The 24,061-nt window shown below is 52.0% G+C and overlaps 1 protein-coding gene across 14 annotated transcripts in view; it reads right to left on the bottom strand.

Moving 5' to 3' along the window:
* The window catches only part of TSPAN18 (tetraspanin 18), a 204,475-nt gene that overhangs the window by 49,266 nt on the left and 131,148 nt on the right, over positions 1 to 24,061 (bottom strand). For 3 of the 14 annotated variants that reach the window (XM_042233392.2, XM_027979646.3, XM_042233393.2), the window contains exon 3: positions 20,256 to 20,396. The exons of the other annotated variants lie outside the window; for them this stretch is intronic. The gene's annotated coding sequence lies outside the window, so the exon portion shown is untranslated. The remainder of the gene's footprint in view (positions 1 to 20,255; positions 20,397 to 24,061) is intronic. 14 annotated transcript variants of the gene reach the window in all.

The following is a 24,061-nucleotide window of genomic DNA, read 5'->3' as shown; positions in this document are numbered from 1 at the left end:
GCGCGACTCCCCCCAGGGATCCCAGGTGCCCAGACTGCCCGATATGATAGGATACTGGAGGTGGGGGTGGGACCAACATCTCCGTCATGAACTGTTTCAGTCGTGCCAAGTAGATAAGGTGCCTTGGATGAGGCCTCTGGGGAAAATTCTCTGGTGTTGGGAGCTGGGAGAAATGAGGCAGGAGTCCAGGGAAGATGGGATGGTACTCGGGAAGAGACTTCAAGTTTGGCCTTGGACCTGGAGGTCGAGGAATGAACAGACCAGCCAGCGCTGATGTTGACCCACCACTGCCAGCTCAGGCCACCTGTCCTGAGTACACACCCCCCGCTGCTGCCCCTCTAGGGGCTCCAAGTCCATCAAGATGAACCATATTTTAAAGGTGGCGCTGAAGAGTTGGCAAGATCACAGCAGTGGCATTACAGTGTCATTAGGCCCCCTCCGCAGGCTGCAGCCAGACAGCTTAGGAAACCACACCTGAGCCATGCCGGGGACCTCTCAGCCGCTTAGCAGTGGGAGGGCCACTTCTGCCAGCTGACAGAGGCAGGGGCATCCCAGGAACAGCAGTTCTGGTCCTCGCCACGAGCCCCATCTGTGCTCACGAGACCCTCGCCTGGCCTCCCCACCTCGGCCCCGGTGGTCCCGCTGCAGGCCCTGCACCACGCGGGGTCGTGGGGGCAGGCACCAGCGCTGTCCCCCTAACCCGAGTGTCTGCCTGGGCGTCTGCCCCCCCCCCCCAGGCTGTGACCTTCCCAGCCCCCACGCCCAGGAAATGCTGTCCCTCCGTGCAGGGCTCGGGTTCTGGCTTCAGTTCCAGAGGACAGGTCTTTGTTCTTTCCCTGTCTGCCCAGACTCTGAGATTCTCCATTTATTAGTGAGTTTAAAGTCCCCTTACTTAACCATATTAAAAAGCGCTGAAACAGTATCGAACATTAACTGCCTCTTAGTGACTTTTTCTTTTATTCTTTATATTCAGTGACTTTTTTTTTTTGCTTACTAGGAGCATGTATTATTCATCTAATTAAAACAAATCATTGCAAAGGGGCAATTTCCTCCACACTCTGAAGCTGCTGGGTCTTTGTAAGTATTGCAACCTGGGCCTGGAATAGCTTTTCTTTCCTTGTCTGCCTAGAAAACTTCTTCTCACCCTTCAGTGTCCTGCTTGATGGCTCCTCAGCCATGAAGCCTTCCTTGATTTCTCCAGCACTGGCAGTTTTTTAAGTTTTAAAAAATTTTTAAAATTTACATTTTCTTTAAATTTCATTGAAGTATAGTTAATTTACAATGTTGTGTTAATTTCTGCTTTACAGCAAAGTCATCCAGTTATGCATACATATTTGTTGTTCGGCCGCCCAGGTTTATCACAGGACATTGAATGTAGTTCCCTGTGTCAAACAGTAGGGCCTTGCTGTTGGCCCATTCCGTAGACATTAGTTTGGCTTTGCTGGTCGCTCAGCTGGCATAGAATCCGCCTGCAATGTGGGAGACCTGGGTTTGATCCCTTGGCTAGGAAGATCCCCTGGAGGAGAGAATGGCCACCCACTCCAGTATTCTGGCCTGGAGAACTCCATGGACTGTATAGTCCATGGGGTCGCATAGAGTCGGACGCGGCTGAGCGGCTTTCACTTTCACACATTAGTTTGCATCTGCTAACCTTCTGTTTATTTCTGAGACCCTCGTTTTGGAGATGAGAGGATGAGGCCCAGAGAAGGGCGGGGGTCTCCCCACCAGTCTCACAGCTAGGTCACGGGCGCTGAGGTTACACCAGGACCCAGAAGGGCGCCTCTTATAGCAGGGGTGGGGGAGGGGGGAAGGAGGTCAGTGCAGACCCTGCTTCATTCTCAGTCCCCTGTCCTTCCCTGGAGCCAGAGCCTGCCCCGTCTGAGCTGGCCTTGACCTCCGGCTTTGTTCTCCTCGGGAATGAGCCAGGGTGCTCTTCTCCCTGCCTCCAGGGGCACAAATCAGTGAAGCCCGGGATGAGGAGCAGAGAATGGGCTGGTTGTTGTTCCACAAAGGGGATGGGGGACAGGAAGCACTGGGGCCTCTCCTCCTGCTCTGGACCCTGAGGCTGTGTCTGAAAGGCCACCTCTCCCAGGGCCCCCCTGCCCACCCGGCTCCTGCCCTGGGCCCCTCCCTGGCTCAGTGGCTAGAGGCCAGGCTCACACAAGGCCATGCCTTCATTGCCTTAAGCGTGCATCTCAGCTTTACCACTGAAAAAAAGCTGGGAGTTCACCTCTCTGAGGTTTCTTGTACCAGTGCTAGGTGCTAAGGTACTTATGTTACGTCTGACTCTTTGGGACCCTATGGACTGTAGCCTGTCAGGCTCCCGTGTCCATGGGATTCTCCAAGCAAGAATACTGGAGCGGGTTGCCATTTCCTCCTCCAGGGGATCTTCCTGATCCTGAGGGATCAACCCCTCATCTCTTGCACCTCTTGCATAGGCAGGCGGGGTCTTTACCAGTAGCATCATCTTATTTCTGAAAGCAACCTACCATTTATTAAGCTGCGGGGATCAGGGGCCTTGGTGAGGTGTTTCATAGACACTGTGCCTCATCCTGACCACACTCTGAAGAAGCTATTAGCACTCCCATTGTACGGGTGAAAAACTGAGATTCACGGGAAATGAAGTCACTCCCCTCGGGTCAAGAGTTAGTAACTGAGCTGGGACTTGAGTCTGGATCTATTTGGGGGTCAGTAAGCCCAACTCCCAAGGTAGTTTCACGGATTGGAGGAGATAATTACACAGGCCAACTGCTCTGCAGATAATAACACACTGAACATAAGAGCTTCTTCTCATTTTCTTTTCATAATGAGTGCAAGCACTGCAGGGAACTGGCTTGTGGAGCCCGCCCAGCGGATGGTGGGTGGGGAGGCGAGACATCTGGGGACCTGGCAGGGCCTGGCAGACCTCCTGGCGACCCCAATCCCTCGAAGCCCCAGGGCCCAGACTCGCCCCGAGACAGAGTGCTGTTTGAGAGTAAATATTATTTTACCCTCCAGCTTAATCCAGACCAAGCTTATCTTTCCCACTCAAAAGTCCGCAGCCCAGAGAAAGTTAAGCCCTTTGCTGCTCTCCTAATTGCAGGCTTGCAGCTCTGCTTGGGGACACTGGTTCCCTGGAAAAGCCCGATGAGTGGTCTGGTATTTGGCTGTGGCATCAGAGAGGCTGGCTCTGGGCTGGGCTGTCTGGCTCTCAGGGCCACATTGGGCTGGGGGAGCCCTACGGGGGAGAATGTAGGCTTCAGCACAGCGGCTGGTTCCTGGGGTCCCCCTTTCCCATGGATCCCAGAACCACCGCAGATCTGGCTACAGTGGGGATGAGGAAGTGAATCCTGCCCTTCCGTGTGATGCCAAGTCTCAATTGGCTGGAAAAGGAAAATGGGTCAGTGGGCCGCTAGACCCCCTTCTCTTTCAGTTACCATGTCTGTTTCCCTTCTGCCAAGAGGAAGACCTCTGAAGTGTGGATAGAACTGGTTTTTGTTCATACCAGAAGCTCTGACACCCTCCACCGGCAGTTTCTCTAAAAACAGGCCACTGGAGGGGAGGGGTCCAGTCCACTGAAGGAAGGGACTCTTCAAGGGGTTCAAGGAGCCATCCTGGGTCCAACCCAGCCAGGTCAACCCACCCAGGCACCAAATGTCCAGTTAGTTCTCCAGCTGCTTCTCATCTCACTGTTTTCCTTTCTCCCCTGCCTGTTTCTAGAAAGATACCTGGGAAGAGAAGTGATTAGTGTCCAGGCTTTGCAGTCAAGACAGACTTGGATACAAAGGTTTGCCCTGTTTCCTTCAGGTTACCTGGGGCAACTTGGCTGCCTTCTCTGTGCCTCTGTTTGCTTGTCTGTATAATGGGCTTACCACACTACCATCCACAGTGTTGTAGGGAGGACTACATGAGGTCATGAGTATACAGCTCTTAGCCCAGGACCTGGCAAAGGCAGCTCTCAGTTGACTCTGCCCAGGATGAGAAAAAGGCAGAGGTACCAAGGCGGCTGACTCTCCTGGGGGCAGACGGGCTCTTCCACTCGAAAAACCACCCTCTTTCCCACACCCGGGGCACCTGGCTCCCATCTCCTCTCGGAGGTGGAGGAGTAGGGGATGGAACTGGCACTGGCTGAGGAACCATTGTGCGTCCTGCACTGAGCTCGTCTCATCCGCTTTCTACAGATGAGGAAACCAAGGAAATCCTGTGGTATGAAGGAGTTTTCCCCAGAGCTTACGGTGCCTGTGGGGAAGCAGGACCATGTCCTCGTGCTTTTATACAGGGCTCTCCCCTGCCCGCTCAGCTCCTCGAGCCCCCAGTGAAATAGCGGGGAGTATCAGCCCTACTCCACAGGCACGAGCCGAGGCCCAGGCAAATCTCCCAGCTGGCCGGGAGCAGTGAATGGGGCTGGGATGGACCCAGCGGTGCCAGTCTGGCAAGGTTCAGCTCATAGGAGCCCCTGGAGGGGCCAGGGTTGGTGTCCATGAGTGCAGTGTGCAGCCCCCGCCCCCGGACAGCCACAGCCCTGCGCGATGCACCTGCTCGGAGGGCCTGGAGGAGCAGCGCCTGGGTATCCAGGCAACAGGTGCGTCCTTGGTTCTCTCCAAGTCACAGGTCTGCACATCAGGACAGTGCTCCTGCAGACCTCCCAGAGGGCTCATTTTCAGCTTTCCGGAAGGAAATAGACCCTAAAGAATCCAGACTCCTTGAATCCCCCAGGCTTCTGGAGGCAGAGGGCTTCTAGCCACATCTCCTTAGATGTTCCACCCGTTTAAATCTTGTAAAGGGCTTCCTAGGTGGCAGTAGTGTTAAAGAATCCACTTGCCAATGCAGGAGACATAAGAGATACGGGTTCTATCCCTGGGTTCGGAAGATTCCCACTCCAGTATTCTTACCTGGAGAATCCCATGGACAGAGAACCTGGCAGGCTACAGTCCATAGGGTCGCACAGAGTTGGACACGTCTGAAGTGACTTGGCACAAGTCTTGTAAATGCATATCCAGGTATAGATCTTTCCATGTTTCCTTCCCCCCCCCCCCCATCAAAAAGTTTGCCTACTCTGAGTCTGCATATTCTTCTTTCTGAAAACATAAAGAGTAAGGCTAGGGGATGCCAGAGACGACACACAATCCTCGGGGTTGTCACAGAATCCCCAAGGTTCAAACCATCTGGAACCCACAGAAGGTGCCACAGTGATTTTGGGAGTGTCCAGATCCCTGGGCTATGACACTGCGCTGACCACACAGGTCCCCTGAGTGCCAGAAAAAATTGAGGGGCTGCCATATAGTTCCCTGAACCAGTATGGAACCTCCAGGTTTCAATGGGTGAGGGGATGCAGCTGGACTGCTCCAGGATGCCTAGGCGATATCAGAGATCCTGGGCTACCAAAGAACCTCTGAAATATCTTAGAATGGAAATGCTCAGCTTATGGATCTTCCAACAACCCACAGCTGCACACTCTCATTCCCAGCTCTGTATTCAGGATATGTTCTTTCTGATCTCAGTTTAAATGTTTCTTCTTCCAGGAAGCCCTCCCTGGTGTCTCCCTGGGCCTTGCTAGGTACCACAGCACAGACGTGATGTTATGAGCTCCATGACAGCGCCCTGGGTTTGCCCCAGTAGAGCACTCGGCACACAGCACTGCCACTACCTGCCCTCGGGTCTGTCTCCTCCACCAGCCTGTGAATTCCTGGAGTTCAGCGACTGAGTTCTCGGCATGGTCAGATTACCCTTAACGAATCTGTTGTTATTATTGTTTAGTTGCTAAGTCATGCCCCGACTCTTTTGCGACCCCATGAACTTTAGCCCGCCAGGCTCCTCTGTCCATGGAATTTCCCAGGCAAGAATACTGGAGTGGGTTGCCATTTCCTTCTCCAGGGGATCTTCCCAACCCAGGGATTGAACCTGTGTCTCCTGCGTTGGCAGGCAGATTCTTTACCACTGAGCCACCCTGGAAGCTTAATAAATACTATTCCAATAAATAATGACATCAATTCTATTCACCTACTGGGCACTTGATGGCTGTGTGACCTGGGGCCAGTCACTTCACCTCTCTGTGGCTCCGTCTCCACTGCACAATTGGGATACTAAGAATATCTATCTCACAAGGCTGACATGAAGTTTATATCCGCTCTATAAAACACTTCGATGGAGCCTGGTATAGAAGCATGATATAAATAGATGCTGCTTTTTTTCCTCTTTTAAACCTTTTTTATGGTGATAACCACCCACTCCAGTATTCTTGCCTGGAGAATTCCCATCGACAGAGGAGCCTGGCAAGCTATAGTCCACAGAGTCGCAAAGAGTCAGACACGACTGAGTGACTAAGCATAGCACACACAGCACATGGTGATAACATTTAAGATTTACTCTCTTAAAAACTTCCAAGTATACAATAGAGTATGGCTACCTATAGTCACCATGTTGCTCATTACATCTGTTGAGTTCAATAATCTTACAGGAAGTTTGTATCCTTTAACCAACACCTCCTCATTTTCCCGAACCACCACTACCAATCTGATCTCTAGTTCCAGGCGTTCAGCTACACTAGATTCCCCATATCAGTGAGATTGCACAGTATTTGTCTTTCTGACTTATTTCTCTTAGCATAATGCCTTCAAGGTTCATCCACGTTGTTTCAATGTTGAGATTTCCTTCTTTTTATGGCTGAACATAGATATCTATTATTATTGTGTCTACTTATTAGGTTTTCACGGGGTCTAGACTCGCAGCAAGAATAGCAGATTCTCCCATTCCCTGTGTTTAATGCTAACAGCATCAATAGTAGTGTCCACAAACATATCCCTTAACACATGCCAGGTACTGCTCTTAACGCTTTACACACATTTGCCCAATTGATCTCATAGCAACCCTCTGAGGTTGGTGCTTGTTATGGACTAAATTGTGTTCTTTCAAACTCATATGTTGCAGTCTTAATTCCCCCAGTGTGACTCTATTTAGAGATATAGCCCTCAGGGAGGTGATTAAGGTTAAATGAGGTCATAAGGGTGGGGCCCTCATCCAACAGAATTAGTGTCTCCATAAGAAGGGAAGAGACCCCAGAGAACTCTCTCTCTCTTTCTGGGCACACACAGAGCAAAAGGCCACGTGAGGGCACAGTCTATAAGCCAGGAGGGGAGGCCTCAGCATAAATCGAACTTTCTGCCATCTTGATCTTGGACTTCTTGACCCTCTGGGACTGTGAGAAAACAAATGTCTTCTGTTTAAGCCCCCAGACTGTTCTATTCTGTTATGGCCGCTCTAGCTGACTAATGTAATGTAACGTTATTCTTAATCTCATTTGATGCATGGACAGTGAGGCTTGGTGAACTTAAGGGGCTTGCCCCAAGGTCATACCTGGTGAGTGGCAAAGCTGGGCTGTGAACCAGGCATTGGCTACCAAGTCCACACTCTACCTGAACCTGCCTCCAAGTTCAAGGGCAGGGGCTGGGCATTCCAGAAGTAGGTGGCTAGGCCCGAGCAGCATGGATAGTCTATATCAAGGAGCATGGGTGGAGGAACGGGGCACATTTCGGCCAAGACTTTCAGGCTGTTTCCAAGACCTGCCTGCTATGTCCAGCATCTGAAGGCTGGTGGTAGGGAGAGGGGCTGACCGCATCCTGTATGACTACAAGCTGGCTGTGGCTACAGGGAATCGTCTTCAGCCTGGCCTAGAGCCAGAGCAGTTCTACAGTGGAAAAGGTTCCCAGGTCGGGTGGTAAGCTCCCTGTCCCTGAAGGTATTCAAGCACTGCTGTTGGACCTCTATTTACTAGTGATGTTTGGGGAAGAATAAACAGCAAGAAGATATTTTCATACAATATGAACAGCAAGAGTAGATATTTTCAATAGTTCTCTCCAGCCTCAAGCAGCTGTGAAATATTAGAAGGGACAGCAGTTTTAAGAGTCCCTGGAAAAAAAACTTCCTGACCAGCTCTGCCTGTTAATTCTTGCTCATTTTCCAAGTCCCAACTCAGATATCACCTCCTCCAAGAAGTCTTCCTTAACTCCTTCTCCCTCTGACCTCCTCATGTCCAGGTTGGTGGCATGGGAGGGTCCTACTGGGCCTTCATAGGTGGCGCTAGTGGTAAAGAACCTGCCTCCCAATGCAGGAGATGAAAGAGACTTGGCTTCAATCTCTGGGTCAAGAAAGCTTCCTCAAGGAGGGCATGGCAACCCACTCCAGTATTCTTGCCTGAAGACTCTCATGGACAAAATAGCCTGGCAGGCTACAGTCCATGGGGTTGCCAAGAATCAGATACAACTGAAGCGGCTTAGCACGCCCGCACGCATGAGTCTAACGGGCAAAACTAGAAATGACATGAGACAGTTATAGGGAGACACAGTTCATCTTGATACAGTGATACGCATCTCCCATCTCTGTGAAGTCAGAGAGGCCTAGGGTTTAAATCCTGGTATCTGCCACTTCCTGCCTTTGGGGGAGTGCCTCAATCCCTCTGAACTACTATTTCCTCAGTTGTAAAATGATTTCATCTCAGAGGATGAAACCAAAGATGAAAGATATCAATAATATCTGGCTATACAATATGGTGTATGGGCCACTGGCACTAGGCCTGTGATCAGGATATGCAAATTTCCTTCAGTCTCTGGGAAGGCAGTAAGGTGGCGGAGGTATTAAGCTGTCTGGCACTGGGTGTATTCAAGCAGATGTCAGAGTCTGAGTGTAGGATCGGGGTCGGAGGACTTCTTGTTTGCACTGAAATAAAGACTGTACTCAGCAGTGTCCTTATGAGTTCTTACAACTCTCTAAAATCACACTTACGACTTGGCCTTGGCCGGCTATGGAAAGAGTGGACATGGTCTCCACCCACCTCCACCAGGCTATGAAAAACAGGAGTCCACACAATGCATGATTCCCTTTATAAAAAATGTCCAGAAAAGGCAAAATTTACAGAGACAGAGGGTAGATTGGTTGTTGCCTGGGGCAGGGGGCGGGAACAGGGACTGACAGAAAATAGGAACCAGGTTTCTTTTGGAGGGTGATGGAAATATTCTAAAATTAGATTGTAGTGATGGCTACAGAACTTCATAAATTTACTACAAATCATTGAATCATACCCTTAACGTGAGAGGATTTTATGGTGCATAAATTTTGGCTCTATAAAGCTGTTAAAAACAAAACCAAAACAGTCACCAATAACACAGGATTCCAGGGGAACCAGCGGTGTGGTGGACGGTGATGTCCACAGCCCCCAGGAAGCATGGTGGTAGCAGGTTGAGGTCAGAGGTCAGGAGCCCTGAGGTCACCTCCCGTCTCCTCCACCTGCGGCTTCCCTTGAGTACTTCCTTGTTATCTTTTGCTGTGTAAAATGTGAGGAAATGGAACAGACCCACTGGCCAACCTCATTAAAAGCCTGCAGAGACCCTCAGGCGATGTGAGGAGGTGGCTCTGCAGAAGGTTGAGGAATCCAGAGTTCTGTAGGAGACTGGCCTCCCGGAAGACTTCAGAGACCAGTGCTGTGTGGCAGCTCAGAGCATCTTGTGGTTCTGGGTCTCTGAGTTAGGATAAAAGCCAAGGACTTGGCCTGGTCTTGTCTTAAGGCACTGCTGAGTCCACTTGAGGGAGGAGAAGACGCAACCCGTTATCTGCTGAGCACCTACTATATGCTGGGGAGGGTGGGCATTCACCCTGGTGATGTGACTGGCTGGGGACCTGCAGACCCACAGCGAAGTCTTATCTGGGCACCAGACCTATGCACTGTGGACAGATCTGACTTGCTTATGGTTGTAAAGCTGTCTAGTTTAAATATAAGTGAGAAGTCAGTATTTATCAAACCTTGGCTTCCCAGGTGGCTCAGTGGTAAAGAATCTGCCTGCCAATTCAGGAGACACAGGCTCAATCTCCGGGTAGGGAAGATCCCCTGGAGGAGGAAATGGCAACCCACTCCAGTATTCTTGTCTGGGAAATCCCCTGGACAGAGGAGCCTGGTGGGCTACAGTCCATGGGGTTGCAAAAGAGTTGGACACGACTGAGCAACTACGCAGCAATATTTATCAGACCCATTTAACATAAAAGAAAACCAGAGCGATGGAAGCTACGTCACTTGCCTGAGACTGCACAGGAAGTGGCAGAAGCAAGATCTGAACCCAAGATCTTTGTCCAGCAGGAGAATAACTTTCAAAGCAATCTGAATGAAGGCAGATTCTTGGTTATTAGTGAGCTCCCCATCACTAGAGGTATGTAAGCAGAGGCTTAACCTCAAGAAGTCAAAACAGATGACCTTGGAAGCCCTCCTACTCCACTTAGCTTGCGAGTCCACAAATCCGTGCTGGTCAGTTTCCTTGAGAGATAAAACTGGACTGAGAGGAAAGTAGAAAAGCCTGGGCCATTTCTGAACCCCTGAGGGAGGGGGAGGGGATGTAGAGGGCAGGGCCTGGCTGGTACGTCCTCAGCTGGAACCATAGCTCCTCTGAGCTCCTGCCACACTCCACTGCTGATTGCTGTTTGGGGCTAACACGATACTCGAATACACTGGCTGGACTGGGGCGAGCGTCACCGGGCTCCAGGCAACAGCACTTCATCCTAAACTAGCCCTGGGAGTGAGGGCAGAAAGAGCAGGAGCTACCATCCCAAGGCTGCTGCCCAGCGGGGCAAAAGGGCCCTGTCTGGCCCTCTAGCCAGAGACCTGCTTCATAGCTGCCCCACCTCTACCCTACAGGGGCACTCGGATCTGGCCTCCCTGAGGACTCAGCATCCTCCCAGCTCTGGACTCAACACGGGATGAGCTCAGCAGAGGCCCCTTCCCAGTCAGGAGCCCCAGGCCTGGGAGAGGCCCTGGCTCTCTTTCAAGTGCCAGCCTAGCCCTGGAAGACAGCGAGGGAGGCTGGGCCTCAGAGGAGGGGGCTGGGCTGGGGGCTTTCTCTGCCTCCTCCTCTTCAGGGGGCTCCCCAAGCCAGCACTGAGGTTGGGAAGGCCAGGGGCCCTCCAGACACACACCGTCATCCATTTCAGGGCCCTCCAGCCTCCTCAGCCTCTACCCTGCTCCACCCTCAGAGGGGATCTCCGTTTGCTCTTCCCTCTCTTGGTGCCTCCCTCTGGACCTAGATCCCAGATGTACAGAAGGCACTGCAGTCTTTTCTGCTCAGTTGTTAAGGAATCCACCTGCAACGTAGGTTCGATTCCTGGGTCGGAAAGATCCCCTGGAGAAGGGATAGGCTACCCGCTCCAGTATTCTTGGGCTTCCCTTGTGGCTCAGCTGGTGAAGAATCTGCCTGCAATGTGGGAGACCTGGGTTTGATCCCTGGGTTGGGAAGATCCCTTGGAGAAAGGAGAGGCTACCCACTCCAGTATTCTGGCCTGGAGAATTCCATGGACTGTATAGCCCATGGGGCCGCAAAGAGTCGGACGAAACTGAGCGCCTTTCACTTTCACTTTCACCCCAGAAACAGTGACTGGAGACGGGATGGGAGGCATGAACGCACAGACTAATCGCAGTCCAAGACAGTTACAGCAGCCTTTCAATGTCCTAAGTCAGACAGGGACAGAGATGGTTACCCGGGCTCTCGTACTCTCCTGAGAGAATGTTCTAGCAATGGAGCCGGGCTCCTGCACGACTCAGGGCTGCCCAGCCCCACACTGGCTCCTTCTCTTCATCCGCTGCAGGCTCAGCCTTGCCCTCCAGAAGACAGCCTGCCCCCTGCTGTGATCCAGGAGCCCCAGGCAACCATCCGTCTTCCTCACCATCCTTCCTCTGCATAAACCCTTCCTTGGCTCCCAGGCTCTCCTGGGGAAAAGCCCGAACTCAGAGCACAAGACGCCTATTGATAGTGCCCTCCCCTCCCCCACACCCAGCAGCACCCCTCGTAGCTCCTTGAATGCTGGGCCTCTATCACGCCCCAGGGACTTTGCAAGGGCTGATCCTTCTGCCAGGAATCCACTCCCCTCCCCTAAGTCACACACAGATGTCTTTGTCCACCTTTAAGTCATTCATAATCCAAGCCTTCCCCAGGACCTGCCCCTTCCCCAGCATGGGCTCCTTCACCCCCTCTAAGTGTGACCGCACCACAGTGTATTAGAGCTTGGCTGCCAGCCTATTGTTCTCAAACTTGATCTTGCATCAGAATCCTCTGGAAGGCAGCAGAGAACACACACAGGGGAGAGCAGACTGTCAGAAGGTGGACAGGAACGAGCAAGTGTCTTGCTAGGAACATGGAAGCGTGGGCTGGACCGAGCCCTGGGGCACGGTGACAAAAGAGGGCCTGGCCACACGGCCAGACTTGTGTCTACGAGCCTCCCACCTCAAGCTTGGTAGGAATGTGACCCCTCAGGCTACCGCCCCAGGACTCCAGGACACAACACTGGAGACCCTCAAGGCTCAGAGAAAACTGGAGCCAAGGACACGCAGGCTGCCCTGGCTCCAACAGGACCACTGGCACTGACCGCAGCACTTTGGGCCCCGATGGCCATTTGATGCAATGGCCAACTGTCCACTGTCCCCTTCTGACTGTCTATCTGCCCTTGAGGCAGAAAAAAAGGAGAAAATTCCCAGGCTTGGGAAGCTCCGCATTCTAAGAGAATATTGCTGGGGAAGGGGAGGGAAAGAGCTGGAAGGTGGCAGACAGTGGGTGGGGGGTACTGGCTTTTATATTCAAATCTTTTCACTTGAGTTTTTAAGGAGCATGTATTACTTCTAAAGCAATAACCTTCAAAAATAATTTTTGTCTTAACAATGCAAAGCACTCTGCAAAAATGTGTTCAGAAGGGAGAAGTCTATGCCACAATAGCTTAAGGATGAAGCTTACATCATCATCCTCTCTTGAGCATCTACCACGAGCCCAGAGCGCTACTCCACTTTGTAACACCCATTATTTAATCTAATGCTCATCACAGCACTATAAGTTGGAAGCTATTAATATTATCATTTTCTAGATGAGAAACAGAATTTGATTCAGGCTAAATAACATGCCCCAGATTACCCTCCCTTGGAGCAGGGGTCTGAACTGTCTCGTGTCTGACAGACAGATGTAAGGTCTGACAGATCTCAGGTTTCGTCCTTAGATCAGGGTACACACCACGCTGCCTCCTGCAACTGAAGCTGAAAAACTGGCAAGCCCCCAAAGCCATTTGTTTTGTGTTTCGTGTTTACTCTGCTACTTGAAAACCACTGGTTTTGCACAGGAACCCAAATCAAATTGTCAAAGAAAAGCAAAGCCAGGACCTGGTATCACCAAATCACCTTGGAAATTTGGGCCGAGGCGAGGAAAGTGTGTGTGAATCCACTGTGATCCACCCATCCGTCCAACCACTCCCCAACCCCTGACTGAAGCCTGGCGTGCCTGGCTGGCTCTGTGCTAGATGCTGGGGACCAGAAAGCGTGAGATGCCTTCAGCTACCAGCAGAGGATCGGGTGAGCACAAGGCAGACAGGAGCCCTTAGCACCCTCCAACTTGCCAGCTTTGTGTCCTCCAGAAGGACCCCGAACCCTGCAATCTGGGACCCAAACAAGCATTACAGGCAGTGAGAGGAGAACACAGCCCTGTAACCCAGGCCCGCTGCCGGCCTTTCTCTCCCAAATGCCTTCCTGTGCCTAATGCCAAGCTTGGTCTTGGCAATCCAGTCCATGCATACACCAGACCAGCTAGATGTGGCGGATTCCGTGGCATTTCATCCATCAGTCATGTAAAGCTCCAGGAACTGCAGGAGGCAGGATGGGATTTCTCCCCGGGTTCCAACCTGCAGACTTGAGTGCATTTATGCTGCCATGAGCTCCTCTGGCCAGTGGTATCGACGGGGCCAGCTGGAGGGCAGAGACTGCCCCAAGCACAGTCTGAGCTGCTGAGAGCAGGCAGCGTGGGTGCCCCATTCAACAAGATCAACAGGATCCCATGCGCCTCTCAGAGACCCCGGAACACGGCATGTTTGATGGATGAATGAATGACTGTGATTTTGAGGAAGGCAGCTATGTCCCCGTTTGGAGATGGGAGAGGTGTGACCGTTGACCCCACCACCCAGTTTTTGGGAACATGGACATAGGCTGCCTTTCAGGCACCTAGACAAAGAGTCTGTTGAGGATTCCTCCCACAGAGTTGTACAACTGAAAATATAAATAATGTTAACGCCAATAGCATCAGTGCTACATCACGAGTACTGAGCTCCGGCAGGTGTGCCATCAAGCACATTATCTCACTTAGCTATTTCATTGCATCTTCACATCAGTCCTGTGAGACACAGAGTATTATTAGCCCCAATTTGTAGATGAGCAAACTGAGGCTCAGAGGGCCAAGCCTGTACCAGTAGCAGAGTTGGGGTCTGCAGCCAGAATATTATTCTGACTCAGAATACAAGCTTAAAGCTGGAAGGGGTCTCACCCCTCATGTTACAAAGCAAAACTACAGCAGCGAGGCTGAGGTCCTCAGTAGCACAGCTGGGCCAAGAACTTGAGAGCGCCCCTACCTTCAGCAGCCACTAGGCCGGCTGCTTGCTGTCCCTGATCATGGTTCCGAAGTTCTGCAAAGAACCTTGTGATGGGAAGATTAATTATTCTTGGTCAGTGTGCAGCACTGTCTCTTCTAAAGGGCCCCTCCAAAACTCCCTCTCCTGGACATGGAAGGGAAAAGGAGAAAATAGAAGAGCCACTCAGCTCCAAACCCAGCCTGTGGTTTAAGGCGGCCTTGCGTGGCCAGGCCTGGAGGACTGCGCAGAAGAAGCTGACTGCCCTCACCTCACTTCCTGCTTGGTACAGTCTTCCCAGCTGCAGAGCTCCTGCCTGCAGGCTTCAGCTCTCACTGTTCTTTCTCCTAGAAAGCCCTCCCCCCGACGTCTTCGCCTGTCCCATGTCCTACCCAGTTTTCAAAGCCCAGATCAAATACACTGCTTTCCCCTGATTTCCCACTGCTATCACCACCCAGCAGAGTCTGCCTGAACTCGTCTTTGAACCGCCTAGCCTTCCTTCATATTTCTGCTCCAAACCCTCCCATTCTCCACCTCAAATGACAGGACTTACTTTCATGTCTATCTCCCTTATTAGCAGGTGGCTCGGAGCAGGGCCCCCAGCGCTGGCTGGGAGTGGAGAGGTTGGCCTACTCTTGACTCAGGCACACCCCTGGCCGTGTTTGCATACAGTTCTCTAACCTTCCTTCCTCTTCAGGGCCCATCGCCAGCTTCATCTTAAACTCTCAGTCCTAGAGGGTGAGGACCAAATCATTCCAGTGCAGCATCAGTCATAAGTGGGGGCTTTAAAAAATAAAGTGGAAGATAATTGTGACAAACATCCGCCAAGTCCCACTACAGTTTGGCATTGAATGAGACACTGTATGAGGGGTTGGGGGCAAAAAACCCAGAGGAAAGATCCTGCCCTCAGTGGATCTCACAGAGGAGATGGAAGGGATCCTTGAGGGCAGGGACCTTTTGACTTTGCCCACTCCTAATCCCCAGCAAATAAACAGTGTCTGGAACCCAGTAGGAGCTCAAAAGAGAACGGCTGTAGAAATGAATTAATACATATTGACCCAAGAGCAGTGAGTATCCCATATAAGGCAGGGTGGTGCTGAACGCTGAGTCGGTCTGTGCGGTGAGTCAGAGCTGCAGAATTCACAGGGGAAAGAGATGGAGAGAGAGAGAGAGAGACACGGGTACAGGGCCAGGAGGTTTGTGGTTGACCGAAATCAAAGAAGGGCAGATCTTAAAAAGCACTTGGCCACAGTTGTCTGGGAGGCAGCATCAAACACTGTGGTTTTCCATCTTTTTTCTGCAGAGCAATCTTTTTTCAAATGAAATCATACACCGTACCATAAATGCATAACAGAGCTTCCACGGTGGACGTCAGCTGGGGCTATGAGGCTGACCTGCAAACCCAGGGACTCCTGGGGCCCCTCCAGCTCAACCAGTGACCTCCTCCTCTCCTCTCCCATCCCTCTGAGAGGCCCCAGGGAGGAGGTGGTTGAGGGGAGGGCTGCCATAGGCCAGGTCTTCTGGGAGGCCATTTAGGGTAAATAAATGCTAAAGTGGGCTTCCTGGTGGCTCAGCCATAAAGAATCTGCCTGCAATGCAGGAGATACGGGTTTGATCCCTGGGTTGGGAAGATCCCTTGGAGGAGGGCACGGCAACCCAGTCCAATATTCTGGCTGGAGAATCCCATGGACACAGGAGCCTGGTGGGCTACAGTTCATAGGGTCACACAGAGTCAGACACGACAGAAGTGACTTAGCATGCACACACACAAATGCTAAAGTGGCTCAAGAAACTTCCCCCAGCGATGAGGGAGTGGGGGTGGCGAAAAGAAAGCCAAAGTCCCTCCCAGCAAGGGAAGGGCAACCCAAAGCCTCCAGGTAAGTGGTAGCTGTTGTGACTCAGCTGGTCAAGAATCCACCTGGAATGCGGGAGATCTGGGTTCTATCCCTGGGTTGGGAAGATGCCCTGGAGAAGGGAAAGGCTACCCACTCCAGTATTCTGGCCTGGAGAATTCCATGGACTATATGTAGTTCATGGTGTCGCAGAGTTGAATAGGACTGAGTGACTTTCACTTTCAAGTGGTAGCTGAAATAGTGTGGTGGTTACTAGGGAACACAAGGACTCAATTTAGGACGTGTTTGCTTTCTGGACTATGCTTTCGGAAACTGAAGCGCCACCTGCAGAGTGTGTGTGTGTGTGTGTGTGTGTGTGTGTGTGTGTGTGAGGCTTTCAGATACCAGATCCATTGAAACCGAATGCATTTGTCAGAGAGAAGCTACCTGGGTGCTGTAAGCCACGGGAAGAGTCGGTTTATGACAAACCAGCCCCCACCCCCTGCCACAGCACCAGCAGGGAGTACCTGTTGCTGTATCTGCTCAGCATCCCTTCCTACTTTTTCTGAAAATAGCACCTGGGTTTCCCCTTTGGGGTACCAGCCCTCTCACACTTTCAGGCTGAATCCTTCCACTCACAATACACACACACACACCTCCAAACACAGACCACTCAACACTGACCTAGTCTGGTCAATGAGCACATTCTCTCCTTCAGTGATTGGTCAGAGGTGGTCATATGACCCAAGACCAGCCAATAAGCTTTGACTCTGGGACTTTCCTTATTCCCTGCAGCCAACCTTCACTTCTGGCCCGTCACTGGTTCTTCTGACCTGGGCAGCAGCTCTAGCCTTCCCCTCAGACCCAAGGACCATGCACAGGCCAGTAGCCTGTGGGGCTTACCCGTACCCGAGCGTTCCCAGCTGTCTGGCCCCACCTAGGGTTGTGTTTGGCTGATCTAGTGAGATCCCTCCAACCTGGGCTCTAGTTCACTCCTGGAAAATAGAAGCTCTCCTTTCATTGGGTTTGCAATGAATAGGATGTCAGCCTGGAGCTGCTGGCCGCTGCCCTATGCCACGTGGGGAGTGCTTACTAGGGGCTGAATCCCACAAGGAAGGAAGCAGAAGGCACAGACCTGGGCATCTCTTGAAACTTGGACACCAAAAAACAGGCCCCAGATTGCCACGATATTGGAAAACAAAACAAACAAACGAAAATGAATGCGTTGCATATCTTCCTGCTTTATTAGGTTTTAAATGAGCATTGGCTCCCAGATGATGCAGCCTCTGACCTCAGTTCAGGCTTTGCCTGGCATCCCTGGTGGCTCAGATGGTAAAGAATCTGTCTGATAATGCAGGACACCCGGATTCAATCTCTGGGTTGGGAAGGTCCCCTGGGGAAGGAAATGGCAACCCACTCCAGTATTCTTGTCTGGAGAGTTCCATGGACAGAGGAGCCTGGGCGGGCTCTAGTCCATGGAGCTGCAAGGAGTCGGACACGACTGAGAAACTAATACTTCGCTGATCACCCCACCCCACCCCACCACTGTGTCCGCTGCCCCACCTAGGGGTCTCGTTTGGGTGATCTAATGAGACCCCTCCAACCTGGCCTCAGATCCATTCACTCCGCCCCATCCCTCCTCGTTCTGTTCACTGAACTTCAGTTCTGCTGCAAGAAACAGATACCGCACAGTGAATGAGGGCCCTCCTGAGCTCGAGGTGGGAGGAGTCACCCCGTGGCTTTGATCTATGCCTCAAAGAGACCCACTGGGGGCAGAGGCAGTGGGGTACGACTGGGCTCGGTTGGTGGGGACAGTTCCTCGATCTTTTACCTGCTGTATCATCTTGGGCAAGCTGCTCTCTCTCTCGCAGGATCCTCAACTTTAAGCTGGGGTCATGAACTACATGCCTGACAGAAGGACAAAAATCTACAAACTGACAGCACCAGCTGGTGGTGATGAGATGGCGCAAAAGGAACTCTCACTCGTTGCTGGTGGGCATGCAAAGGGAAACAGCCACTTTGGAAGACAGCTTGGCAGTTCCTTAAACAGCTAGATATACTCTTACCAAATAATTCAGCAAGCATGCTCCTACATATCCACCCAACTGATTGCAAAGTTATGTCCACACAAAAACCTGCGCATGAATGTTTATAGTAGCTGTATTCATAATCACCCCAAACTGGTAATAACCAAAATTTCTTTCAGCAGATGAATGGATAAACAAATTGTGGTGCCTTCTGTGGACTATTATTTAGTGACAAAAATGAATGAGTCATCAAGTCATGAAAAGCCATGGAGGAATGCGTATTGCAAAGTGAAGGAAGCCAGTCTGATAATGGTACCTACTATACGATTCCATTACATGATGTTCTGGAAACGGCACAAAGAAGGCAGTAAAAGGACCGCTGGTTTCTGGGGGCGAGGAAGAAGGCATGGAGGGTGAAAAAAGGGGGATCATATCATCTGGCAAGGCAGAGGGTCCCTCAGTACCCATTGCCCCTCCTTTCTTTTTATTTATTTTTATTTTTTACTCTATTTTGCTTTACAATACTATATTGGTTTTGCCATATATTGACATGAAACTGCCACGGGTGTACATGAGTTCCCAATCCTGAACCCCCTTCCCACCTCCCACCCCATATCATCTCTCTGGATCTTCCCCGTGCACCAGCCCTAAGCATCCTGTATCCTGTATCGATCATAGACTGGCGATTCATTTCTTACATGATAGTATACATGTTTCAATGCCATTCTCCCAAATCATCCCACCCTCTCCCTCTCCCACAGAGTCCAAAAGTCCGTTCCCCCTCCTTTCTTTTTAATAGAATTATAACTGGACAGATAATCCCCCAGAATAAAGACTCTAACTCCCAGCCTCCCTTGCAGCTAATTGTGCCACAGGACTCCATTGTGGCCAATGGGACCTGAGAGGAAGTGATGCGCGCACCCTCTTAAAGGAAGGGGCACCGTCTCGTTTCCCGATCTCTTCCTTCTTGCCAACCAGAATGGAGAGACTGTCACGGGCCCTCGTGGGTCATGTAGACAAGTGATGGATACCACCACAGGACAAAAGGAACTCGGGTCCCTAATGTTTTTGTGTCAAAGGATCGCTTTAGCTTAGAAATTTCCTTAGAGAAAAATCAACCTGTCTCTTGCTTAAGGAACTTTAGTTTGCATTTTTATCACATACAACCAAGTGATTATCCTTATAAATGCAGGAACCCTCAAGAATTATCCTGAGGATTCTGCATAATATAGGGAAAACAGCTTCACTCACTCAGTCATTCATTCAGCAAATAACAGCCAGTTTACTCTGCCGGCTTCCCTGACGGCTCAGGCGGTAAAGTGTCCGCCCGAAGTGCAGGAGACCTGGGTTCGATCCCTGGGTTGAGAAGACCCCCTGGAGAAGGAAACGGCAACCCATCCAGTACTCTTGCCTGGGAAATCCCATGGATGGAGGAGCCTGGTAGGCTACAGTCCATGGGGTCGCAAAGAGTCGGACATGACTAAGCGACTTCACTTTCACTTTCTTACTCTGCTGGGATCTGGGGGTTCAACTAGGAACGAGACAGACAAACCACCCTGTCCTCTGGAGTCCATATTCTATTGCAGGAGACAGACAAGGACTCAACATGAGAATGAGTTAATTACAGATTGTCACAAGTGCAGTGATGCTATTAGTAACAGCTAATGCTTTCTGTGTTCTAAGCTTACTACATGTCCTGTTCTAAGGGCTTTTCATATATTACTTCATTTTATCTTCACCAGAAACCCAAGAGAGGGGTGCTCTTGCTTTCTCATTTGACTGAGGAGGAAGCAGAGTCACAGAAAGGTTGAGAAACCTGCCCAAGGTCACACAGCTAGTAACTGGTGATTCAGGATTGGAACCCAACTCTGTTCGATTTTAAAGCCTTAACCACTGGGCTCTCCTGCTAACGAAGGGAATACAAGATACAGTGATAAAGAATGATTAGGGTGTCCTCCAACGGCTGCTGTTAGCAGCAGCAAAAGCTGCTGAACACCCTGAGCTCCCTCACCTGGGTAGCCGGAGTTGAGAAGTCTGGGAAAAGATTGTGCCCACGTTTTTAGGAGTTCAAATGCAAAGGGTTCACGTTGCTTTGATGACAGTGTCAGAAGTTCTGGTCCCTGCAAGCCCCGGCTGCCAAGGAGATGCCCACCTATGACAGACAAGCAGAACCAGTCATGACTGCTAGTGGGGGACCCCATCAGCTCATACTGCCCAAGGTCTGTTTGTTTAAAATGCACTCCAGGCCCTGAGGAGAAAGTGAGAAGGGTGGCTGGCAGGTGGAAGCCTGGGCCTGGGCCTCAGGACTGGGGAGTCACCCTCTAGGTCCCAGCTGAACTTGCCTGCAAACAATTCCAAGACACAAAGATATGCATACGCCTGAGTGTATACGTCCTGAATGGAAATATGCAAGCGTCACGCCCACTGTGTCTAGCACGGCGCCCTTTGCAGAGCGGGAGGCTTGATGAATGTCTCCTGATTTGCTTTGATGTGAAACATCATTTTATATGTCTGAGTGAGTGGGAGGAAACTGAGAGTTCACGCACATTGGTGGAGAGAGTTTTTTTTCCTCGTGTGAAAATACACTCCTGGGATGCTCCATCCAGCCAGACCAATGGCCTCGTTTTGCCAATGAGGAGACCACACACCCCCCCCCCCACCGACCCAGAGAGGGGCAGCAACTTGCCCAAAGTCACAGAGCAAGTTGGTGGGAGAGTGAAGCCGAAACTGCAGGTTTCACCTAACCCATGGCTGGGTGCCCTCTCCCGGGCCATGCCCTCCCTTGTGGTTGTCAGACGGGCACCCGCTGGAGCAGCGTGGGCTCTGCTCCCGGCCTGACAGATGAATGCTGCTCACAGGCCTGAATGGAGAGTGGTTCTCTGGCTGCGTCCAAGCCTGGACAAGCTATGGGAGCTAGTGCTCACGGTGGCTGGGAGCTTGGGCTTGCAGGCAAATGGACCTCCGTCACATGTCGGGGCAACCTCTTTCCAGGAGTGAGAGACCCTGCGGGAAGCAGGCATCCTCTCAGAGCATCAGCCTCCTAGTCTGCAGAACGAGAAAACAAGTAGCATCTCTCTTGAAGGATTGCAGGGAGTGAAAACGACTCTCCTAAGTCTGTGGGGCCACGGCAGAGCATCTGGCTCATAGCCATCACCCCAAAAAAGCTAGGGAGGCGACCCAGAGCAGGGTCTGTGAGAGTCGGAGCATTGGACTTGGGAGGTGCCTTGCGCCCTTGGCAAGTCTTTAGACAAAAAAATCTCTCGATGTTGCCGGTGATTCATGATCTCAGCTCCCACTGTCCATCCCTGTCTCCCCCTTCACAGCCCAGTGTGGGGCCCGAGCCCAGTGTACCTGCCTCTCCCTGCTGGCTGCAACTCCCCACCTACCCACTGGCTCCCCACACCCCAGCCCACATTTCACCAGCCAGCAAAATGCAAATGTCATTAGCTCGCTGCAAGCTGGTGAGCTAATGTCACCAGACGGCACATGAGAACTGGGGCGGGCTGGAGGGTGGGGGCGAATTCCCCAGGAGGGGTGGTGTTCTCAGCTTTTCCCAATAAGGGTATGAAGGAGAGCTAAATGAATGGCTGCAGGAAAGAGGTGACCGTGGAGACCGTTCTGGCAGCCTCTCTGCAGCTGTGGCTTTCTCCAGGTTCACCATGGCCGCCTGTGGCCCCTGCTTCAACCCCCATCTGGATGATGGATGTGTCTCGGCCTCTCTGGGCCTCCACCTCCTCCCCTAACTGATGATGAAGCTCATAGGCGGGACACTCAACCTCCACCCTCTCATTTCCATCCCAGCCTGCACTCCCTAAAACCTAATGAGAGAAGTAGGCCATCCCCTCAATTAACATGGCAGTGGCGGGGGGCTGGGGGCGTCCTCCCTCCCAGGAGGAGGTGGCAGCATTGGACCCCTTGGATCCACAGGCAGGAGTTCTGGGTTCCAGCTCCAACATGGAGCTAACTTGCCCTGAGCACTCAGGCACATCCTCCCCTTCGTGGGATTCTTAGCTTCTGTAGTTGTGAAAGAGGGTGTCAGACTCACCACCAGTCCCAACAATCTCTCCAGGTCAGCTCTAACCACCACCGCCCACCCCACCTCAAGCAACTCACAGGCAGAGATGCCAATGTAAGTTTCCTTCTCTCTCTCTTTTTGTTTTGGCTGTGCTGCACACTTGCAGAATCTTAATTCCTTGACCAGGGATCAAACTCTTGCCCTCTGCAGGGGAAGTTCAGAGTCTCAAATCTTGGAGCACTGTGGAAGCCCAAGGCTCCTCCTCCTCTAATGCCCTTATCTGGAGGCGAGGGCAGGTGTGTGTGTGTGTGTGTGTGTGTGTGTATGAGGGCAGGGCATGAGCGAAGGCATGGGGAGACCCAGCAGGGGGGAAGGACTTGGAGCCGAAGCTGCCCATGAGGTGGAAAATGAGATGGAAGAGTCCTGTGGTCAGCGCTTTCCACACATGTTCCCCTTTAATCCTAACATTGCTAGCTTTCCCAATTTATTGATGAGAAACTGAGGCTCAGAGAGGTTAAATAATGGACAGAGTCACAGCACCAATTGCATTTGAACTTCAGAGCTGATTTAAGAGCAGAAGCTCTTGACTGCTGTGGGAAGCTGCTGTCTAGACTGTTTAAAATAGAAGGACCACTAGAGAAATTCAGAGCCTTTGTGTCATATAACACATGCAAGGTGGGGAGTTGCATGTGTGAACGTGTGGACATTGTAAATTTGGGTGGGTCACTGCTGAATGAAGTTGCTGCCCGAAGCCAGGGTCCAGAAATGCCAAATGGAGAGGACATGGCCAAGTGGCCAACGGGGCTGGGGAGTGGGCAGGCAGAGGGCCCGGGCCACCCCACGGTGGCCCCCGAAGCCTTGCTCTGCTGGCTACGAGTTGGGCCTGTGCTCACAGGTCCTGCCACGCGGCCTGGCCCGCACCACTTACCCCGGATCCCATGCTCCCCTGACTTCTGCCCAGGAGGGTGGCATGTCTTGCCCTTGGCCTCTTTCTTGCTCATTCTCCTCCATGGCCCCTGGGGTTGCCTGCCCCAACTGGGGACAGGTCCTGCAGACAGAGCCTGGTAGACACCTGGGGCTGCTGCCAGCGAGCGGGGAAGCCAGCAGGTGAGTGGCACCGTGCACCCACTGGGGACCAGCAGGCTGGACTCCAGCCACCAGCCACTGGCTGTGTGATCGCGGCTGCACACGTGATTTCCCCTGGGGGCCCACGTGATTTCCCCTGGGGGCCCACGTGATTGCCCCTGGGGCCCACGTGATTGCCCCGGGGGGCCCACGTGATTGCCCCGGGGCAAGGGACCCCCTCCTGAGCTGCTAAGATGACCGCCTAACGGCAGAGCTTGCAAACCATAACCTTCCGAGCCCACAAAGAGGTCTGTGGTGGCCCAGGCAACCCAGGAAGTAGTAGAGTTCCCGAGGGAGCAATGACTGGGAATCCAGCCAAGGCCTTTATGTTAAGGCCCCCTGCCCCTCTCCTGGGCCTCAGTCTCCCCATCCATAAAGCAGAGGGTCTTCAGGCTCGGGTACGGAGTAGTGCTCGGTCCCTCGTGTCTACTGTTCTTCACCATGATTCGCTGTTAAGGTCACGGCGGGATTTCACTTGTCAGAAACCAGCGGGCTCTTCATGCAGCAGTAAGCTGAGTAACTGCGGCCCGAGATGGGGAAGTTTCGACGGGTGGAGAGAGGTTTCATGGTTGCACGTTCAAGTCACTGACCAAGAAGGAATGACTCTGAGCAGACAGAAGGGAGCATGCAGGAACAGAGGGGAGCAGAGCTGCTGGAGGCGGACAGAACTGGGACAA

Source organism: Ovis aries, chromosome 15 (genome assembly GCF_016772045.2).
Source record: "Ovis aries strain OAR_USU_Benz2616 breed Rambouillet chromosome 15, ARS-UI_Ramb_v3.0, whole genome shotgun sequence".
Classification (NCBI taxonomy): Eukaryota; Metazoa; Chordata; class Mammalia; order Artiodactyla; family Bovidae; genus Ovis; species Ovis aries.
This window is presented reverse-complemented; position numbering and strand designations above follow the sequence as displayed.